Raw genomic sequence first — 20,089 nt, forward strand, 5'->3', positions numbered from 1 at the left:
ATTTTGCAAAACACCTGCTAAACAAGTAAATACAAGGATAGTAAATATCTATTACTTCCAGTTAATAAAACAAAATCAATGTTTTTGTTTGTACAATAGGACAAAAGCAATTTTTGCAATATTGCCAAGTTTTCGTAATATATTTTGTTGGTCCGAAAACTCATGAATGTAAAGAATAAAAGACAATTAAAAATTTCCCAACAAATATAACTCTCAAGTACATAACTTGCGAACATATTCACAAATTGCTTGTTATTTGCACAAAAGGACTTCGAGTGTGGAAAAGAGCCCAGACAGCATGAACTCCCCAGCTCTCAAACACCAGAACATAGTAAACCGCAGAGAATACTCCTAATCCCAAACTATTAAGATGTAGAGATATATATATTATATACGAATAAAAAATAAACATTTAAATTAATTAGTGTTATAATTATGTTATAAGTGGTAAGAAATGAATCTTAAGTATATAATTCTAAAGAGAAAAAAATCTCGACCATAGACAATACTAGCAATTACAAACTGAAAAATATAAATATTATTACGAATATATATGTAATTTTTAAAGAATCATAAAATTTTGTAGGTAAATCTTGTAAGTATTAGTAGACAAGTACAAAAAAATAAATGAAACTCAAACACACATGATATTATAATAATATACTGTTGAATTATTATTTAGTAATTCTTATTGTTAGTAAAGATTATTACTGTTTATAGATGTTTTTTAATTATTATCTTATTCACAATTAGAAAGTACCGAAATATTCGTGAAATACCTACATTTTATTTATTTGAAAGGAGATTTTACGTTTTTCAAATTATTAATTGTATTTTTCAAATAAACGAATCATTTGAAAACGTCAACATTCAAAAATGGTTAGCTCGGTGTTTGATTGAAAATAATTAAATATCATAATGGACGTTCCAAAGCATAAATCTATATCAATCGACAAAATGTTTTTTTACGTAAGGTAAGCTCGGTTAATTGGCAGTGCATAGCGTGTGCAGATAAACACGCGATATACGGTAGGCTACGAACCTGACACCTTGATAAAGAATTATAGCCTCTATTCCTTAGAAATAAGAGTCAAAAACGGATATCGTTTTTCATCTTCGGATAAATCACAATATAAGCAATTCATGAGTGAGGATTGTAACGGCTTACGGGTCAATTGCATACTAATAAACCTTGAAAGGATTAAAAAGGCGAATGTTTGTGTTAAAGCGGAGTCGGAATGGTGTCTTTAATTGACAGGCGCATGTCTTGCATGTAAGATAAGAAATACAAATTTGAATGCACATGATCATTATCTGATAAGAATTGTTAAATCGAAACGAATTGTGTAAATGTGTAAAACTTAAAAAAACTGATAAGAAAATTAACTCCAATAATATTTACTTAATTCTAGCTCAGCTTACATAATTTTTGTATTAGTTTTTTCCGGATGAATACAAAAATTAATAATCCGATGGATAAAATTTTCATAGCGTAATAGTTAGTTCCAGAATGGATGTAAGCTGCATTTAATGCCTTTATGTGTTGCGTAATTGTTGAGATATAGCCTAGTGGAAGGAAATTGCTAGCGCTGAGAAAGCTGCCAAATTTATAACTCATGTCTAAAAACTTTGTCTGTCAGATTTGTACATCTGCAAAAGTGTCAACGAAAGTATAAATTCACCTTGTTAGAGAGTATAGAGTTACTATTTCTATAAAATTATTATTATTTAAAAAAAAAAGTTGTTAAATTTTAATGTAAAAACTTACCTTAAATAAATGAAATACCTAATTATGCTATTCCTTCGCTTAATTCGATACTGCTTTTAGTTTATATATTCATGTAATTGAGACGATCAGATAAACAACAATATTTATAAAGCATTAAAAGACCAATCATAATACATTTATTTTTATGGGTACTTAGGAACCATCTATAAAAATAATTAGATATAACAATGTTTTTCAAAAACTTTAATCACCATAATATTTTGTAAATAAAAGGCAAACTAACACTTTAATTGGCAACACTGAACGTTGGCGTGTTGTTGCAGAGATAAGCCGTAAGTGCATACCCAGCTTTGCGTTTGTCTGCATTTTATTTACTCAATTTACTGGCTATTTTTACGGCAAAGGTATTTTTAATATTCATTGTTATGGAGTAAGAATTTCTTTTACCTTCGATTTTAAACATATTAAATCACAGCCAAGTATTTAAGCTGAAGTAAGAGAGAAATATGACGTCTTTGTCAATCTTAGGTATTCTCTGTATGGTACATACGAACGGTACGTTTTTTAAATAAACGATGGGTAGTTTTTATTTTAATTGCAATGTATAAAAATATAATGATCTTTACAAAGAATCATATTTTTATTATTATATTAAATGACAGACTAGCAAATGGGTCACTCTGTGCCCTAGTGTGATGGTAAGTGGCCAACACTGTGCCAAGAACCTGTGCACTTTGCACTGTACGAAATATTAATACTCCACTCATGTGCCACCGATATTAGGAACTGAGATTTTATATCTCTCTCTCTTGTGTCTGTAATTACACTGGCTCACTCACCTTCCAAACCGAAATATTGCAATAGTTATATTTCTATATATATGATGGGAGTTAGATACCACTATAATTATATCTTACGGATTTCCACAAAGCCCTACCACCAAGTACGGATTCTGTTATGGTATTTATCTTTAAGACGTATCTATATAAAATTGAATCTTATCTGTTATTTGTTATTGAAAAATATTAAATCAATAAACAAATACACAAATAAACTTGCCAATGGAATTTAATTAAAATGAATTTAATTTTTATATTTTTAATTTTGACTTAAGTTACATTTTGAAATTCCGTTCGAATTTAATTGTACGTTTATATAACACGTGTATGTGTGTGTATCTGTTTTTGTGTATACTAAGTATTGAAATTCTTATGTGATTAAAATATTTGTACACATTGTACACTATTGCACGTGATTCATTATTAACACTGATAATAGGCGATCGAGAATTTGTCAATTATCATTCGTGTGATTCCTGAAATTCCAGAGAGAGAGTATGAGACAACAATAGGTGAACTTATGCCCCACCTCGCCTTCGTTGTTATTCACGATCGAGCCTCGGTCGATCGACGCAGTTTAATTGAGAATTACTAATAATCTCACAGTTGTATGAACACTGATGTTACCTAAACATATTTTATTACATACAATTTTAAATAAAACTTATGCAATTTATCTATTTTCATCTTCTTCCTTTCTTCTCCCTGCCCGTGTCCTAATCTATTCGGTGACAGGGCAGCATATGTTTTCTTTTCATTCTCTATTATTTGTCATCTCCCTCCCTCTTTTTATATTACCCATAAAGGTATTATATTGTTAGCGTTAATTTTTTACAATCGATATATATTAAGAACTTGCTTTTTTTAAATTGTATTTGTAAGTCTTGTAAATTAAAGAGTGGTCGGTGTTAGTACGTGAATGCAAGCTATTGATTGTGTAGTGCTCGAGCAATTAACAAATTACATGCACGCAGCATGAATATCTAGCAATTGTCGTGGTGGTTGAAATGAATAGAAGATGAAATACTGAAGTGTCATCTAGTAACTCTCAATTTAAGATACAAATATGTTTGGTGAGCGGTCGAACAGAGTCGAAGTCTATTAATCTCAAATATATAAATTAATATCTAATATAGGATTATGGATATAAATTAAACGAATATGAAAACACAAACAATTATTTATAATTGTTTTCAGTACATGGGCCGTTTCGCCTTATACATAATCAAGTATATAGAAAACTCAGCTCTTATATTCTTGCAATATAAGTTTGACCTCAGCGTCTCCAGTCAGAAATAAAAGGAAATTTAAAACTTTCATTTTATCCCAGTTCCAAAGTTTTAAGTCTGAACACTGGTTAAAGAACTTCAAGTTGGACTGACTATCTGAAGCTACGATGGGATATCCTGAGGAACCTATTCACATGTCTCGTGGAAATAATATATGGAGCAGTAAGGCGAAATTTTATTCCCTCCCTAAATAACCCATTGTAGTGGAACTTGGAACGTATACATAAATAAAAGAAAATAACTCGAGCGTCGATTACTCAGCTCGGAGTAAGCAGTGTGGACAATGTCAGTAGATTTACGTCATTGTACATTATTGTGACTATTCAGACATTTTAATATATTACAGCGTTCATAAAAGATGAAGATTTAGAGTGCTTTAGTGTTTTTCACACTATACTCACTAATATATAAAGTTGAAGAATATGTTTGTTTCTGTGAACGCATTAATCGAAGGACGTTAAAAAATTATGTGTTAGATAATAGCCCAATTATTGGAAAATGTATTTTTGTTGAGGCTGTAATATAAAATTACGTATACAAACCAATGAGATACGTATAGAAAGAATAATCTAATCAAACTGTATGAATATTAAACCTTGTAATTATTCCTAGCTCCATACAAAATTCCCTGAAAATTTGTGATTAACATTTTGAGTACTATGAAATTCATTCAATTACTATCTTCAATAATTTCAGCTTTTTAGTTATGTTTGTGTATGATATTATGCAATAGATTTTAATCATCAGGCTTAAGACTTTAGCTCATTAGGAAGTTCGTTTAAAATCGATAACAAAATGGACTCCTAACAGACAAACAGACAGATAGAAAGACAGAAAACTTGTATTATCAAACCATGTTAAAAAGGGAAAAATCAATTTTATATGAATAGCGTTTTAAATGTTTCAAATGTAGTATTAAATGCACTTAGTGTGATAAAATATGTTTTACTTTTAACTTCTCGCTTTAAATGCTCCATTGTGTGTCGGGGACAGTAAATCTTTAAAGTTAAATACGGCAATTATTCAGTGAAGGCACAAGTTTCATTGTACGTGCCCGACAGTATGGCCGCTCTACAAACGCTTAGTAAATATGAAGATTCATGCCATGTCATCCAACCCAAATATTTTAATACATATACAATATCTTGACTACGTTTGAGATTATACCTCGAAGCTATACCTTCGAATAAACTTTACAAATAATTTACTTATTTTTAATTATTGTTTATTGTTATATTTTGAATATGGAAAAATATATATTTGTTAAATAAAAGTTTTTACAATTAATCTTATAAAATTAAGAATAAGAACGTACTTGTGAGAGCATACAAAAAAAATATAATATGCATACTTATAGAACTATACATTGATTGTATCGTTAAATTCTGAAGATATTTTAATGATCTAGTATAGTCTTGTATTAAGGCTGCTACACCACGAGTCCAATCTCAGGATTGTTGCAAATAGTGATAAATTTAATTACGTACCTATTGCTTGGAAATTGTATCATTTCCTGGGACAACGGGTATTCTTTATTATTATGTAATTTATTATCTGTAATTTAGTTTTTTTTTAACTACATTTTACTTAATGAACCCTTACAAAACAATATGTACTTAACTTAACTTTTTTTAAAGTTTTTGAAAAATATTTAATTTACAAACAAAATTATATTTAGTTTAAATTATATGTATTGATCGGCCAAGTATAACAAAAAAAAACTATGAATATAATACATTTAGTGTTCATCGTTGATTTGCAAAAAAATATTCAACGTAAAATAATCTCGATATAAATTCATTCGTAGTAATTGATGAAAATCGATATCAAACCGCAGTCGCCTCCCTTACAATATTATGCGGTGTAATTTGAAAAGATTTCTCAACAGAATTGGATAGTTCCTTTGATCGGTTGACGAGATAAAAATTCCGTAACCAGAGACATTACCGAGTCTGTTAAAGGCGAACGAGTACTTTTCAAAATTGCCTTATGTAAGCCGCACCTTTTTATTCGTTTATTATTAAAACGTTCGATAAAAAAGTAGCGTTATTTTAACATATCTATAGAATAATATCCTTCATGAATTAAATAACACAATATTTCAGTATAATTTGTTTATTAAACGTAAATTATATATTTTTAAAATAATAGTATATATAATTTCGTGGGAAATTTATATTACTTAGTACAATAAGTCTGTTAGATGTTTCTAAACTATCTCTATGCCAATATTGGTCTCGGATAATTCAAAAAAAAGCTCTGATCCCACCTAAGAGATGTATATCGCATTAATATAATACGGCATTAAGATTACAATGGTGCGGTTCAAGAGAGGTCCAGTATAAGGCGCTCAGAGGCAGGCTTGCTTTGTTGTGAAAATAACTTTATGCTGAGACCATGGTACATGGGATTCAATAAGCCATTGGCCCATACAGACATAATACTTTTGTCATTCATATCCTTTGTCCAAGTAATGCAATTCTATACGTTTTCGAGTATAAGATTTCGTTTGCTATTGTTGGAAAGCCTATTGTATTTCATATGACAGTAACTATTGCATTATTTTGATATAGCTAATTACTTCAAAGTTGATTTATGTATCGAATGATATGATTTTTTTAAATCGATCGTTTGATTTGTTCGTGTATATGTTTGTCTAAGTAATAAATAGCGCAAAGCTTTCAATTAATAATTTTGTATAGTATTATGTGACTGTGACCAGTCATATATGCACTAATTTTATTTTAATGATCGACGCACAATGGAACTGCCTGATCGGAGCTCACCAAATCTTATTCACAAGTTTTATTATTTTTATTTTATAATAAAGTGATTTAAGAATACGTTACAGTCAATAACAAAGAAGTTATAGAGTTGTTTGAAGGAGGTTCTAAGTTAAAATTAAAATTATACGTAAAGTTTTACCTCGACATGCGACTGATATGATTTATTATTAAAGAACTTTTTATAAATGGTCCGCGCGGATCGTCTTCTTATAACGTTACTTTTATTCACTACGTATCTACGTCACGTGAACATCGAAAAACATGGTAACTCTCGAGGAATAAAACTTCTCTTCAAAAGACACATTACCCTACGTGTGCAAGGCAATTATAAGTCTTTACTAGTAGTTAATTAATTAATTGTTATTAAATAAACACGGTTTATTAATTACATGCATGTTTTTGTTATTTTTGTCTGCCGTTCGAAAGAATTGCACATGTCGTGATCACGTGATGACTTAAAGACCTCGCAGCCTCTGCTGTAGACAAGAATTTTTTTCCATCTAACTCCAGTACACTTTTACTAACTTTATTTCTACTATGACGCTGGTGCTTATCTTTCCTACGTTGTTTTGAGCTATCTCAAGTAGTATCCATTACACACTAGAACCTTATATGGGAATATATATTAATATGATACAGCTCCTATTCAATGCTATCGGGATCGCAGACTATAAAGATTTCAATAAAAACATATTCACGTCTTCAACCGTTCACGTACACTAAAGGATGTCATTCAGAGGTCAGAAATCAAACGTCAGGCGAATATAAGATAAATTACTGTAGACGGGACGATGCATATTGACAAAAGAGGCCTAGCGAAAACTTGCAATTGATAAAACAGTTTATCGTATTAGTATAGTGTACTCTCAGAATTATTGTGTAATTAAAAATAGTAAAAGTTTAAATGTGTTGGACGACAAAAAACTAAGGAAGATCTTAATCATGGCGCGCGGGACTTCCAGTCAGCTCAGCAGCAAAAAACAAAAACGCAATTGATAGCTCATAAATCATCAAATTTTTATCATAATAATATCAAATTTCATATAAGAGAACTTGGCTAGAACAGAAAGGCTATACGAAACTAATAAAATGAAATCACTCAATTAATAAAGTCAATGTGTATAAAGGGAGCGCTATGAGACATAAGTTTTCATACAAAACGATCATATCAATGTCATTTAAAACGGCTCTCATATTACAAATAAGCTATTTGTAACTGCTTATTGTTCTTGCGTTAGCGTATATGGCACAATAGTACAAACAAATACATTGCCTTAGATTGCAGATAACGTATAGTTTAAACTTATTTTCAATTTATTCAACACTATTTACTAGGAATTGAATGTAAGAAGTGCAGAAGGGCAATTGGCTCAACTAATGGTAAGCCGACCTTTCCTTATATCGTCAAAGCACAAACCGTGCATGACTATTGCTGCTTGGTGGGAGAATAAATTACAAATTGCTAATACCTTCTCAGACGGGTTTGCACAGAATCTCCTACCAAGTAATTATTTATTGGTATATCGATCCACACTACAGAGGAGTGCGATGAACAAGATCACTTCCCTTATCTTCTTAATCTGTTAAAACTCAAGCAGAGCACAGCATGAATGCAGGCAGCGGATGCGTATGTTAGAACAATTCCGTAGCCCCTCTGGTGCATTTTTATCGTCGTAGAGATTTGCCAGGGGCAGCGTCTCTTTTGAGGTTATTTGCATCTCAAAATAAATAAAATAATTATTGATCACATTTCCATAAACATTAAAACGGTAAAGTATTAAAGACATAATATGCACATACGGTTTTGTTGAAAAAACTACGATAGCTATATTTTTCATTTAGTTAAGTCATTTACAACAGTAACTATTTTTAAATTTTGTATAGTAGCTTCTATATTGTTTGTAAAATTGTCAATTTTCAAATAAGCATACATTATATTATTACAAAAATATCTGTCTAAGTATGTAGAATAGTAGTTATGTTTGATGATCTGTATGTGTAGTGAAAAATATAAGTACGACGACGAATGTCTGTAAATTGTTTTTATTTATTTTTCAATTGTGTTCTCATGTAAATTATGTAATTGTCTTTATGAGAATAAATAATCTTTAAACCTATATATTTTATTAAATATACCTAACTGCAATACCTATGGTTGGAATTGCTATTTAAAATAAAAACACGTGAAATGGTATCACGCTAGGTATGAATCGAATTTATTACTTCATAAGTCATGAGGGTTAAGTAATAATCGTTGACAATGGGCAATAAAGGCTTTATAGGCCGTAAACTTCGATCTTGTGGCACGTCGTAATCCAGGAGTCTACTGCACACCTTAGAATATTAAGAAAATATTATTAATCTATATACATATATATATATATATATTGAATATATATATATGTTCGTATTTATATAAAAGTACCTCTTAAGTTTTTTGAAGATTTTATAGAAAAGTTAATAATTTTTATTTTCTGATATGAAAGTATCAAAATCAAAAATAAAAACATATTTACATACGAGATATTTTAATTATGATATTTTAGAAAATGCTAAAACCAAGGTGCCGACATGACGAAATTTCTTTACGAATTTATATAACAACATTACAGACAGATAATTAATTGTAAAATTTTATTATTCCACAGCTAATAAACATATAAAGAAAATGATTTAATGGTCGGTGCCGTTACTTTTATTATGCGTTCAAATCAGACCGACTCTTGATGTAAGGAAATTCACTTTCCAATATTACCTTCATAAGGTTTATAGAATTTATTATTATGATATGCAAATATGTTTAGAATTACTTTTACTATAGTTACGTTGTGCAACGACATTCAAAGAAAAGTCTACTTTCAATTTCAATTATAACTCTGAAAGATAGGTAACGTTCTAGCAAGCAGAAACAGTTGTTAAATAAACTTATAACACTAACTGCCCGTCAGTCTTTACAAAGACGTGTTAGGTAGAGAAGTGTTAAGGAGAATTGAAAAAAAAGACTCTAAGAGCGCCCGTTAGATATGAAACAAAGATTTTTATGATGCTTAATGATATTTTTTTATAATTAAAGAAGACCAATAAATAAACGTGAACTAAAAATAAAAGAAATAAATTTTATTTATCTTTTATTTATCTTATTTTTATAATAATATTAACAATAATGTTCCTAGTACATATTAAAAGAGTACGTGTCACGGACAAGCAAGTAAAGAGCGATGGTGGTGAGGGTTTATGACGGCATAAGAGAGCGTCATGCCGTTCGCTGTCACGTCATACGAGTCGGACATACCCCCAACTCTAATAGATGTTCACATCAAAGTCACTAAGTTAAAAATAAAAATTTAATGGATCTAGGTAGTTGTGAAGGCACTTTTGTATAGTTCAAATTCTTACGTCTATCTGTTATATCAGTACAGCTAGTATGATGTATAAAAAATGTCGTATAAAATTCAGATATATTCAGAACGAAACATTTATCGTCAACATTCAAACGAGTGTTTCGAATAGCTGAGATAATTTTATCAATACATTGAATGATAGATTTTACGAATACTTGGAATAATGATAGACTATAAAGGAATTTTTGGAATAGACGAGCCGGTCTCTTTTCTGTTTGATCAATCTTATTAACATTTTATTTGAATATATTTATTGGTGACGCTATAATAGTCGTTTATGGTTGAAGTGTTTTATATCAATTAATTATTCAGATTCATATTTTTTTCGTCACCGCAGCCATCTTGCATATACATCGAATATGTCGGAATGAGAATGAAAACATTGGAATGTAACTTGTCAGGCTGTAAAAATATAAAATTACTAATTATTTTCATTTAAAAATAATATCAATTAAATGACATATTAATGTGGAGATATTATTTTTATACAATAAAATAAAAGTTTGTTATAACAAACTTTTATCAAAGTAGGTTAATAAAAGTTTGTTATAACAAATTTTTATTAACCTACTTTTACTCCAGCTACTGAGTTAATATAACAAGAAAATAACTAGTAATAGATCTTAAAATACATTTTAAAAATATTTTAAATCCCATAATGTTTCAATTGTGATGTGTGTGCGTTTTGTCACTGTGATATGATTATTGATGTGAGTTACGTGGTTGAAATGAAGTACTTAAATGTGAAATTACCCTAAGAGAAGCCAAATATGTAAAATAGATCTGTTTATAGAAATTTATATAAACAGTTTGGTTAGGACGGGATCGTTGAATAACAGCAATGAAGTAAAACATACAGCTAGAGGCACTCAAAGTACATAACAGAAAGGAGTCGTTTATCTAAAGTTTGATCCATAAAACTCGGCATATACTACAACACAGCCCATGTATATACGACAAATAACGTTTTAAATATTTAAATATAAACTATAAATTAATTTAGAATATAAAGTAATTGTATTCATGTTATAAAATATTTAATTCATTATTCATTACTTAAAAATAAATCATTGATACCAATTAATTTGTAAAGCTTAGTATATCTACATGTTAGAAGCCAAAGCCAAGCCAAGCCCGTCTGGGTAGGTACCACCCAATCATACATTCTACCGCCAAACACCAATACTCAATGTTCCAGTTTGAAGGGTGAATGAGGCAGTGTAACTACACCTCAACATAACATATTAGTTCCCAAGGCTGGTGGAGGACTGGCGATCTAAGAAATATTAAACATTTTTTACAGCGCTATTGTTAATGGGCGGTGTGGACCAATTACCATCAGATGGTCCAATGCTCATCCGTCTACCTATATAAAAAAAATATATATAAAATATTTTACTTCGTAGGACTGTCTCCAATTGTAAAACAATTATGAATAATGTTTATTATCGTTGTAATATGGACGTTCAATGATACCTTAATAGCCTGTTAAGCGCGAGAATGAAACGTATCATTAAAAATATACGTTTTTATATTTCATCAGAACCGCTGTCACACCTGCCTTCAACGAGCTGCCACACTCGGCGTGTTTATTCGAAACAGCGATGGGACGGTCTCCTATCAAAACATTATTGTTTTGACTGCGACCACTCTGGACGTTAGCTGGGTTATTATGTAAACTTTAATATACGCTAGCCTGAACAGGATTCCATAACAAAGAGTAATTATACGCCTGGGGAAGTAAGGTTATATAAACTTCTCTAATGTATACACAATTTTACTGTTTATGTTTATCCCATTAACTTATTTCAAACTAGTTGTCGCCCGCAGCTTCGGTCACGTTGTAGAAGTGGTCATCAGGTTTTAAGTATAAAAATGTCGCCTATACTGTATTCAAACCATAACAGGAAAAAAGCCAAATAAACAACATTTGACAGCAAATTGACGCAATATCATTGGATAAGAGTTTGATTAATCTATGATATTCGCTATGGATTTGCGAAAAAATGGCGTTTTGAACGTCGACGAAACTGTTATCAGAATTTTGTAAGTAAAATTAAAGTGGAAATAAGTAGTTAAGTATAAATAAAGATATATTAATCATAAACTCTTAGTAGTGCACAATATAGCTGAGTTATTCGAAAATCTCATGATATACATAATTCTAAGGTTTGTTTATCTTTTTTCCTACTTCCATTAGAATAGGATATATGTTCTTCGTTGGGGTTTCCGCTTGCTTCATAACAAATTTCATCAAAATCGGTTCTGCGGGTTGGTCTTGAAATACCACCAGAGCTACTTTCGCTTTTACAATATTAGTACAGATATTCTGTATTAACATAAGTATATTTAAAAATAAAGTAAATGACAAAATTATATGAAAAATTATCTTATTGAATGTTTTTATATCAAAATGCGAGATCTTAAACGTAGTAAATATTCGTGCAAAAACAAATTAAATAAACTATAACATGACTATTACCACTTCAGTTTTTTTTTCACATTTACTTTTCAATTTATAACGAAATGATAATTATGACTTTTTTCTATTTTGGTCGTTTCTATTATTGTACCAATTGAAAATCAACAACATTTACACACTAAATATCACACCATTTAAGATACTCCAAAGCGTGACACTTTCCCAAGCCCCATTGATACGTGTCCCTTATTGACCGATGGCTGGAATGTTACCTAGTCGGTTTCACTCGAAGGTTACAATGAGTTGAGATTAAATATTTACATCGATTTTTATGAAGTGTCAGATTCTGTCGGTAAACTATTACATGAAGCGGCTTCATCAAACCGTCTACTACAAATATATATGTATGTATATTTATATGACCATACATTTTAAATTTTGAAGATTATTACTCTGATATTTATGTCCTTACTTAAACCAAATTGTCAGAATCAGCTATTTATATCACAAATATCAATTACAGTCATTCTTATAGTTTTTTTTAATCTGTTTAATTAATTAGAGAGCTGTTGTACCCAAAAAAATTGTCAATATAAGCATATATAACACTCGATATCATTCTTTTATTTATATATATATGTATGTATATAATAATAAGGTAATATACTCTAAGGTATTTTTAGGTAATAATTTCGAAAATATTATTTTTACTGAATGGTACATGCATTATGGTAATGCTTTAAAAGAATATAACAAGAAATGTTATCAGTTACAACTAATATAAGTACTATAATTTCATCACAGATAGTACTAAAATGGGTATTTCAGAAAATTCTAAATTTTTATTTAATAATAGACAATTTGTCCAAATATGCAGGGAAGAAAACAGTTATTATTTTTATTCAAAATGTAAAATAAACAGAGTTACCATGTTCCATTGTAATAAGATGTAAAATTCTCCAGCAGCCAGTATATATTTCATCCTCCAAAGGATCGTAAAGATTCGCTTACCTGCTTGTTTGTTGTGCGTCGGGAAGGGGCCGAGGCAACCATTTTTTCATTCAATTTTATGTGTGGGAATTTTAATATGGACCCGAAGTGGCACGTTCTTCTATTCACAGATGTGCCACGTTTGGTGCCGATTTGCAAAACACGTGTTGTTCAGTCGAAAGCCATTGGTATTTTTTACTAAATAACGCATTTTTTTTATCACTCTCAAATAGTTAGCCGAGATCGTGTAATAGACGAGTTAGAAATATTAGCTTTAAAATACATAATGTAAATGAATTGATAATGTTCTAGTTTCAAAGAAAATGTTCTCACAGAATGCCATCATTAGTTATTAAACTTAATTTAAAATGCAGCTGTATGTTTTTCAATTACGTCTTTATGATTGATGCATCTAGTTCCTTTCCACATACGGACAAATTTATCGCTGCCATCAATACCTGGACAACTATTAATTTTATCAGAGAGCATAGGCTCGCCGCGTCAATATAATAATGCGAAGTCATTGGATCCGCTCATATGGCCCCCGGCGGTTTAGCCCTCAGCAACTTTGATCGTTTAAATAAATATCTTTTCTTGGAAATCCTTCTTGCGGTAGCAGATTGTTTTTTTTTTTCGATACCACGTTACTATGTTTGGCGATTCCTGTTACTGTGTGATTTACTTAGTTCTTTTTTTGTTGATAAAAAATATTTTCGTCATTTATACCTTAAGACGCTTTCAAAACATTGGGACATTAAATTTAATTTCCATTCATAATAGACTAATAAGAAGTAACTAATGTTTGAATCAGCTGGAGATCCAGCAAGAAATCCAACGGGCGGCGCTCAGCGGGACGCCTCAACAATAGCAACCAAATTAAAAGGAACCGTAAGCGTTTCGACTTGAGCCTCGCTAAATTTATTACTTCAAGTTTTTATTCTTTGTTTCCTTCGCTAATGAGATTCGAATGCTGCAACTGTTATTCGAGGAGATGTTGGAAAAAGATTAAAAATCTTATCGAAACATTATTGGACTTTTGTAATTTAACTGAGTATTTCGATTCGTATATTTTTAAAACAAAATCAAAGATTATCCAACGAGGAATATCTTGCAGTATATAATTCAGACGCATACGTTTTTTAAAATGATTTGTACCGGTGAGATGATTATACAGAATTGCAAGCAAATAGGCGCTTCGTTTATCTTGAAAAACTCTATCGCCTTGAAATAAAGTTCGTATTAAATTGTAGGTATAAGGCTTCGCGGGTGGTCTAAGACGAGCTAACTGTTGAAGTAAAACAGGACCAAGAATGCAAATTTTACTTGTATTTTGAAACGAAGTATGCTGCAAGAACCATTAATTAGTTTGCGTAAAAAATTACATAGCCTCCGAGTACGATTTAATTTGATTTTTGATGTTTTAACAGCTACTTTAATTACTTCCTTTAAGGACTGTAATTGAATTATAAATACATTTAAGTCCAAGAAAGAAGTTTTATCCCTTTAATTGTAAGACATACATTTTAGAGGTAACTGTGGACTTGTACTATTTGTCGTTATAAATAGTGTGTTATGGTTATAAGATATGAAATAATTATATTCGTGCGCTGTTCACGTATATAGCAGCAAATATACAAACTGTCGATGAAAAGAGAAAATGAAAATGGTGTGGAACGAATGATGCAATACGAATTAAGTGCGACAAACTAGATCCATTGAATAAAGCGCCGCTCTTTTGAGAGCCTGACGAAGCTAAGTAGGAACAAAGGGGACAATAGTGAAAGAGCGGAGTATCGAAGCGTGGCGATCCAGCGCCGGCTTCCGTTAACGTGGGAACGCCTTTTTATTACCGATAATGTTTTCCATGATATCTTAGCACCCTCGCCACTCATTACACCCTATGAAATTGTTAATTACATTTTTTTATTTATAATTGAATTCAATCTAAATTTTGATAGAAAATACAGTATTAATAAATTTACTGAATGAAGCTATACCTATATCAGTAGCTTGGAAAGGTATGAAGTTTGATCGGTTTCGATAGGTAATAAACTTAACCCGTCCTAACCCAATTTGTTTAATCGTAGTTCAGGAAACGTCTCCTGAACATTCAAACAGAACACATTTAATCAAACCCTTGTAAAGCCGAATAGATTCCCCAAATCCGATAGATCCAATATCAATAAGACTTGTGAGAGATCACCGCTACATCTCCGTATTTCTAAACAATAGTTCATCAACTACCTCGGGTCCGACACGTCATTTCACGGCCCATCGGCTTCTGGTCTATTTAGCACTTCAATTTTCTTGACGGAACGCCGACATACTAGAAAGTGATGTTCAATTTTCAATCAGTGGCTCACCTATTTTATATTTTTTGTTTTAATATAAAAACTGTATCAAAAGCATTCAGCAAATTTATATACGAACCATTGTTGTGTATTATTAAAATTATTACAATGAAATAAAAACACAAACTCGGTTTAGACCTGGTTCCAAAGAACATCGAGGTTATATTTTTTTACGTCATTGATTACAGACATTAGATAAAAGTATCTGACAGAACTAACAAGTAAGGAGATCTCTTGCCAAATACTTACCAACCCCAAGGCGGAAGCTCCAGTGGAACGGGGAAAGCATGATTTATTGGGCAAACTTGTGCCATTACTCATCTCACCATTCGTTACTCCAATAAAAAGAACGTCTTCCGATAATTTATTAGAACCAGTATGGAATTTTATTACGGCTGTCTATTTTAGAGTGCTCTCCGCCGTCGTTATTAAATCATAAATAACTAAAATTATTTATGACAGGCCTCAAAATGCAGTTACCTTTATAATGTAACTCATAGACAAATCTTTCATTTTTTTTCAACGGTTTCAATTTAGGTATGACGATATGCTATTTTGTACTTAAATTAATTCAGATTAACGCTAAATTTCACTGAAGTAATAACATGTTTTATCGCAAAGCTTGATTAGAAATAAAATTATGTTTAATATTACGAATTAAACAGACATATTTAACAATAGGCGATAAAAACGTTAAAATTCCTAGTTCGTCGACTACGGTTGAAAGTTAAAACATAAACACATAATAAAACAAGTGAAAGAGAAGACGTATGTGATAATAAACAGTAATAAAAAGAAGTCATAAACAAATCTGATTTATAAGGTAACGAAAGACCCAAATAAAGGAATTCGAGGAAAAGATGTCGAGACTTTTAACATCTAGAACGAAAAATAACTATTAAAATTACTTTTAATTGTGTACTTAGTTAATTTTACCTACCTCTTTATTTTTGACTTCCAGCTGTTTCTTCTGATGTGATACTTTTTGCGCAAACAGGCAAAAACTTTTAAAGTTTAACTTTGTCTTGCTAAACTTCTATACGGAAGCGTTATCAAATCCAATTGGTTCAGCGCGGCACATAAATCACGGTAATTCCCTTTGATAAGACAGTTTACGTCACTTACGCTGATACGACCACTAAAAAAACTTTTCAAAACTTACACTTCACCCGAAAGTATAAAAACTTAACGCACGCACTAAAAAATAAGTTTAAAAATCGAATGGAGCACTACGTTCACGTGAAAATCCTTTAAAAGTTATTATAAAACACTGCACAATAATATTATTAGCGGGATAGCGTGTAGCACATGTATCAGGGAGACCGGTTCGTACGAGTAGATGAGAGCGCAGACCGTCTCGATGCGACGTTTGTCCTCCACAGCCGCGCGAGGCGCTCTGCCTGCAACGGAGAAACCCGTCGCGGGCGAGGGGGTACCGATAGACGAAAATGGCTTCACAAGTTAATTTTTTTCTCTTTCCTCCTTTAATATTCCGCATATGCCGTGCGCGGCCGACGGTGCACGCGCATGCGCCCCAACCCCAACAACCATGTAGGGGTTGTAGTAACGCGATGCACTCGCACTTTACATAACTTATTGGGCCGTTTATTGAAGCCACTGTTTAATACCCTTTCCATGTCGGCTTTGTGCATAGCTTCCTCCGCGTTCATACAAAGCGAGTTAGAATATTAATCAGTGTTATAAATACTTTAATCTACCTAAAACGGGATACGTTCCATTAATCTCAATGTCTGTTCACTTGGGCCAACATACATGGAAACTTCTAGTATTAATTTTATCTATTGAAACTCTATCGAACTCGTTAACCTATTTAACAATATATTAAAAAAAGTTTAAAAAATTTATGTTCAACATTTAAGAGTACTTTCAAACGATACTTTTGCTTTTTTTTAATACGATAAGTAAATGAATAGAGACTACATGTCAATGTCAGAATTAAATTTAATATAACATTTAAAATTTTAAAAGTAATAAAATAATTATCCTTTAAATGACCCCTTGATGGAATAAGGCCACCTGTTCACTTGATAATAAAATTTAGAGCTTATTTTACCACGCTACCTCTTACATCTACTTCGACATAACATATTTGCTTACACGATGACCAATTTACTCCTCCACCTATTTATATTTAAAAAAAAAAACAGGAAAAGAATTATGAATACAAATTAAACACAATAATTCAGTGGTGCCTGGGTTTGAACCACCTATCTTTGATTACGGGTTACGTGTTTAAATCCCTGCGCCATATTCTTGGATATAACAACATATTACTCTTAAAATGAATCACTTCCAGTTTTTTTTGTAGCTGTGAGTACAAAATGAAACACGCAGAATTTCCGCGATCAATTTCATTACATAGACTTCCTTTTGAAAGATTTTATGCATTTTCGACTTTTTTTTATTAACTTTTTGTTTCACTGTTGCCCAATTGGAAGTCCTTCTCAATTTGCATTTACCTAGTTCCCATGTGAGCTGTCAATCGTTCAAACGCACCATTCCGCTTTGCTTTAAATTTGTTTTTTATTCTATGTCAATATTTGAATTCTTTTCGATACCTTTTTTCCTTTAATGAAATAAAGTCATCGAATTTTTTATTGTAGAGCAACACCTTCTATTTCATATCACTTCTCTGATAACTAGTATTATCTTTATATATACGAAATAAAAACTATATTATAATTTTTTTTTTTTTTAAGTAAGTATATGTTACTGGCATTATATTAAAATATCTTTGACACCTAGGATATTACTCCTAGTCGTCGACTATTTGACTAACTAACTACCAAATTAGTTGGTAGGTATAACAACTTCACTCTATAAGTAAAACAATTTATAATTTAATAATAAAACACTTTATATTTTAGTTTAATTCGTCGGTTCCTCCGATCTGAAGTATTTATTGAGTCGGTTAGACTGTCGACAACCAATAAGCTCAAACTTTTAGATACATTTTCACTTTGACTTTTGACTCGACGAACTTAATATTTTTATTTATACGATAATAAATATAAATATATATATATATATATATATATATATAATAAAATACACTGTTCCATAAAATTATGAGTGAAATTGTTATTTTTCACTTGAATACATTTAGCTAGAAACCAAGGAAGTTATGTTTTGAAGTATTAAAACAGTTTGATGTGCATTCATCGCCGGCGTCCGTGATTGTCGGATTGCGTGTGCCGACTTGATAACGAAGCTAAAAGTAAAACACATAGTGAAATATGGACATGCCCGACCTGTCACATTGTTATTCGACTGCTTTTAGGTGGATGAATTGTAGTTTGTTCGATGTCGTTACACGTCGTTACTAAGTCGTTTGGACTGGGATAAAACAGTCATAGGATAAATTTAGGTTTGTCTTTCATTGTAAAATATAGCCATATAGTTAATAAAACAAAATATAAAAGTTGACAATAATTACTAAAAACTTCGTCGAAGCGTAAGAGTCCTATTTATAATAATTTATTTTGTTAATCTTAGTAAAGCAACTCCTATATATTTTGTATTTACGACCAGATTTCCCAACAATTGAAAAAATAAAATGAAATGAGTTGTTGTATATTGAATTACAATATTTCATCTATATAATATAATATAATATAATATAATATAATATAATATAATATAATATAATATAATATAATATAATATAATATAATATAATATAATATAATATAATATAATATAATATAATATAATATAATATAATATAATATAATATAATATAATATAATATAATATAATATAATATAATATAATATAATATAATATAATATAATATAATATAATATAATATAATATATGATCTATACTAATATTATAGCGCAATGGTTTACGGGCCGCCTAGCGATGTAAAAAGTCGCAGGATCGATCCTGACCCCTTGGGCTATTGTCGTCCCCTCTCCTAACACAAGTGATAAGCTTAAAAGGAGTAGTAAATAGGAATATTAGTAATTCCTGAATTAATTTGGGGCATTGCTAGTATTCTTTTTTTTTTTTTAAAAAAAAAGCAAGAAATCCAAGGTGGGAGGGACTTAATATTAACGAGGTATTTTAATAACTATTTTTTTTGCCTACGACCCCCTATCTCGCAGGCAAAACCACGGGCGACAACTAGTAACATATAAAGATGATGTCACAAGAAAACGGATAAGCAGCACGCTTATCCTTTAAGATGTTTCTTTGAGCAGAAGCGAGAAGGAAGAGATGGCGCATAAACATCGAGACACTTTCATTCAAATATGAT

General features: G+C 30.8%; 2 protein-coding genes across 5 annotated transcripts in view; one reads left to right on the plus strand and one right to left on the minus strand.

Moving 5' to 3' along the window:
- Positions 1–17,193, minus strand: part of LOC113403350 (uncharacterized protein) — a 109,472-nt gene extending 92,279 nt beyond the window's left edge. For all 3 annotated transcript variants that reach the window (XR_003369300.2, XM_026643868.2, XM_026643867.2), the window contains exon 1: positions 16,748–17,193. The gene's annotated coding sequence lies outside the window, so the exon portion shown is untranslated. The remainder of the gene's footprint in view (positions 1–16,747) is intronic.
- LOC113403364 (alanine--glyoxylate aminotransferase) overlaps positions 1–20,089 on the plus strand; it is a 336,845-nt gene that overhangs the window by 220,722 nt on the left and 96,034 nt on the right. The window lies entirely within an intron of this gene.

The sequence above is a fragment of the Vanessa tameamea genome, chromosome 13 (genome assembly GCF_037043105.1).
Source record: "Vanessa tameamea isolate UH-Manoa-2023 chromosome 13, ilVanTame1 primary haplotype, whole genome shotgun sequence".
NCBI classification, from domain to species: domain Eukaryota; kingdom Metazoa; phylum Arthropoda; class Insecta; order Lepidoptera; family Nymphalidae; genus Vanessa; species Vanessa tameamea.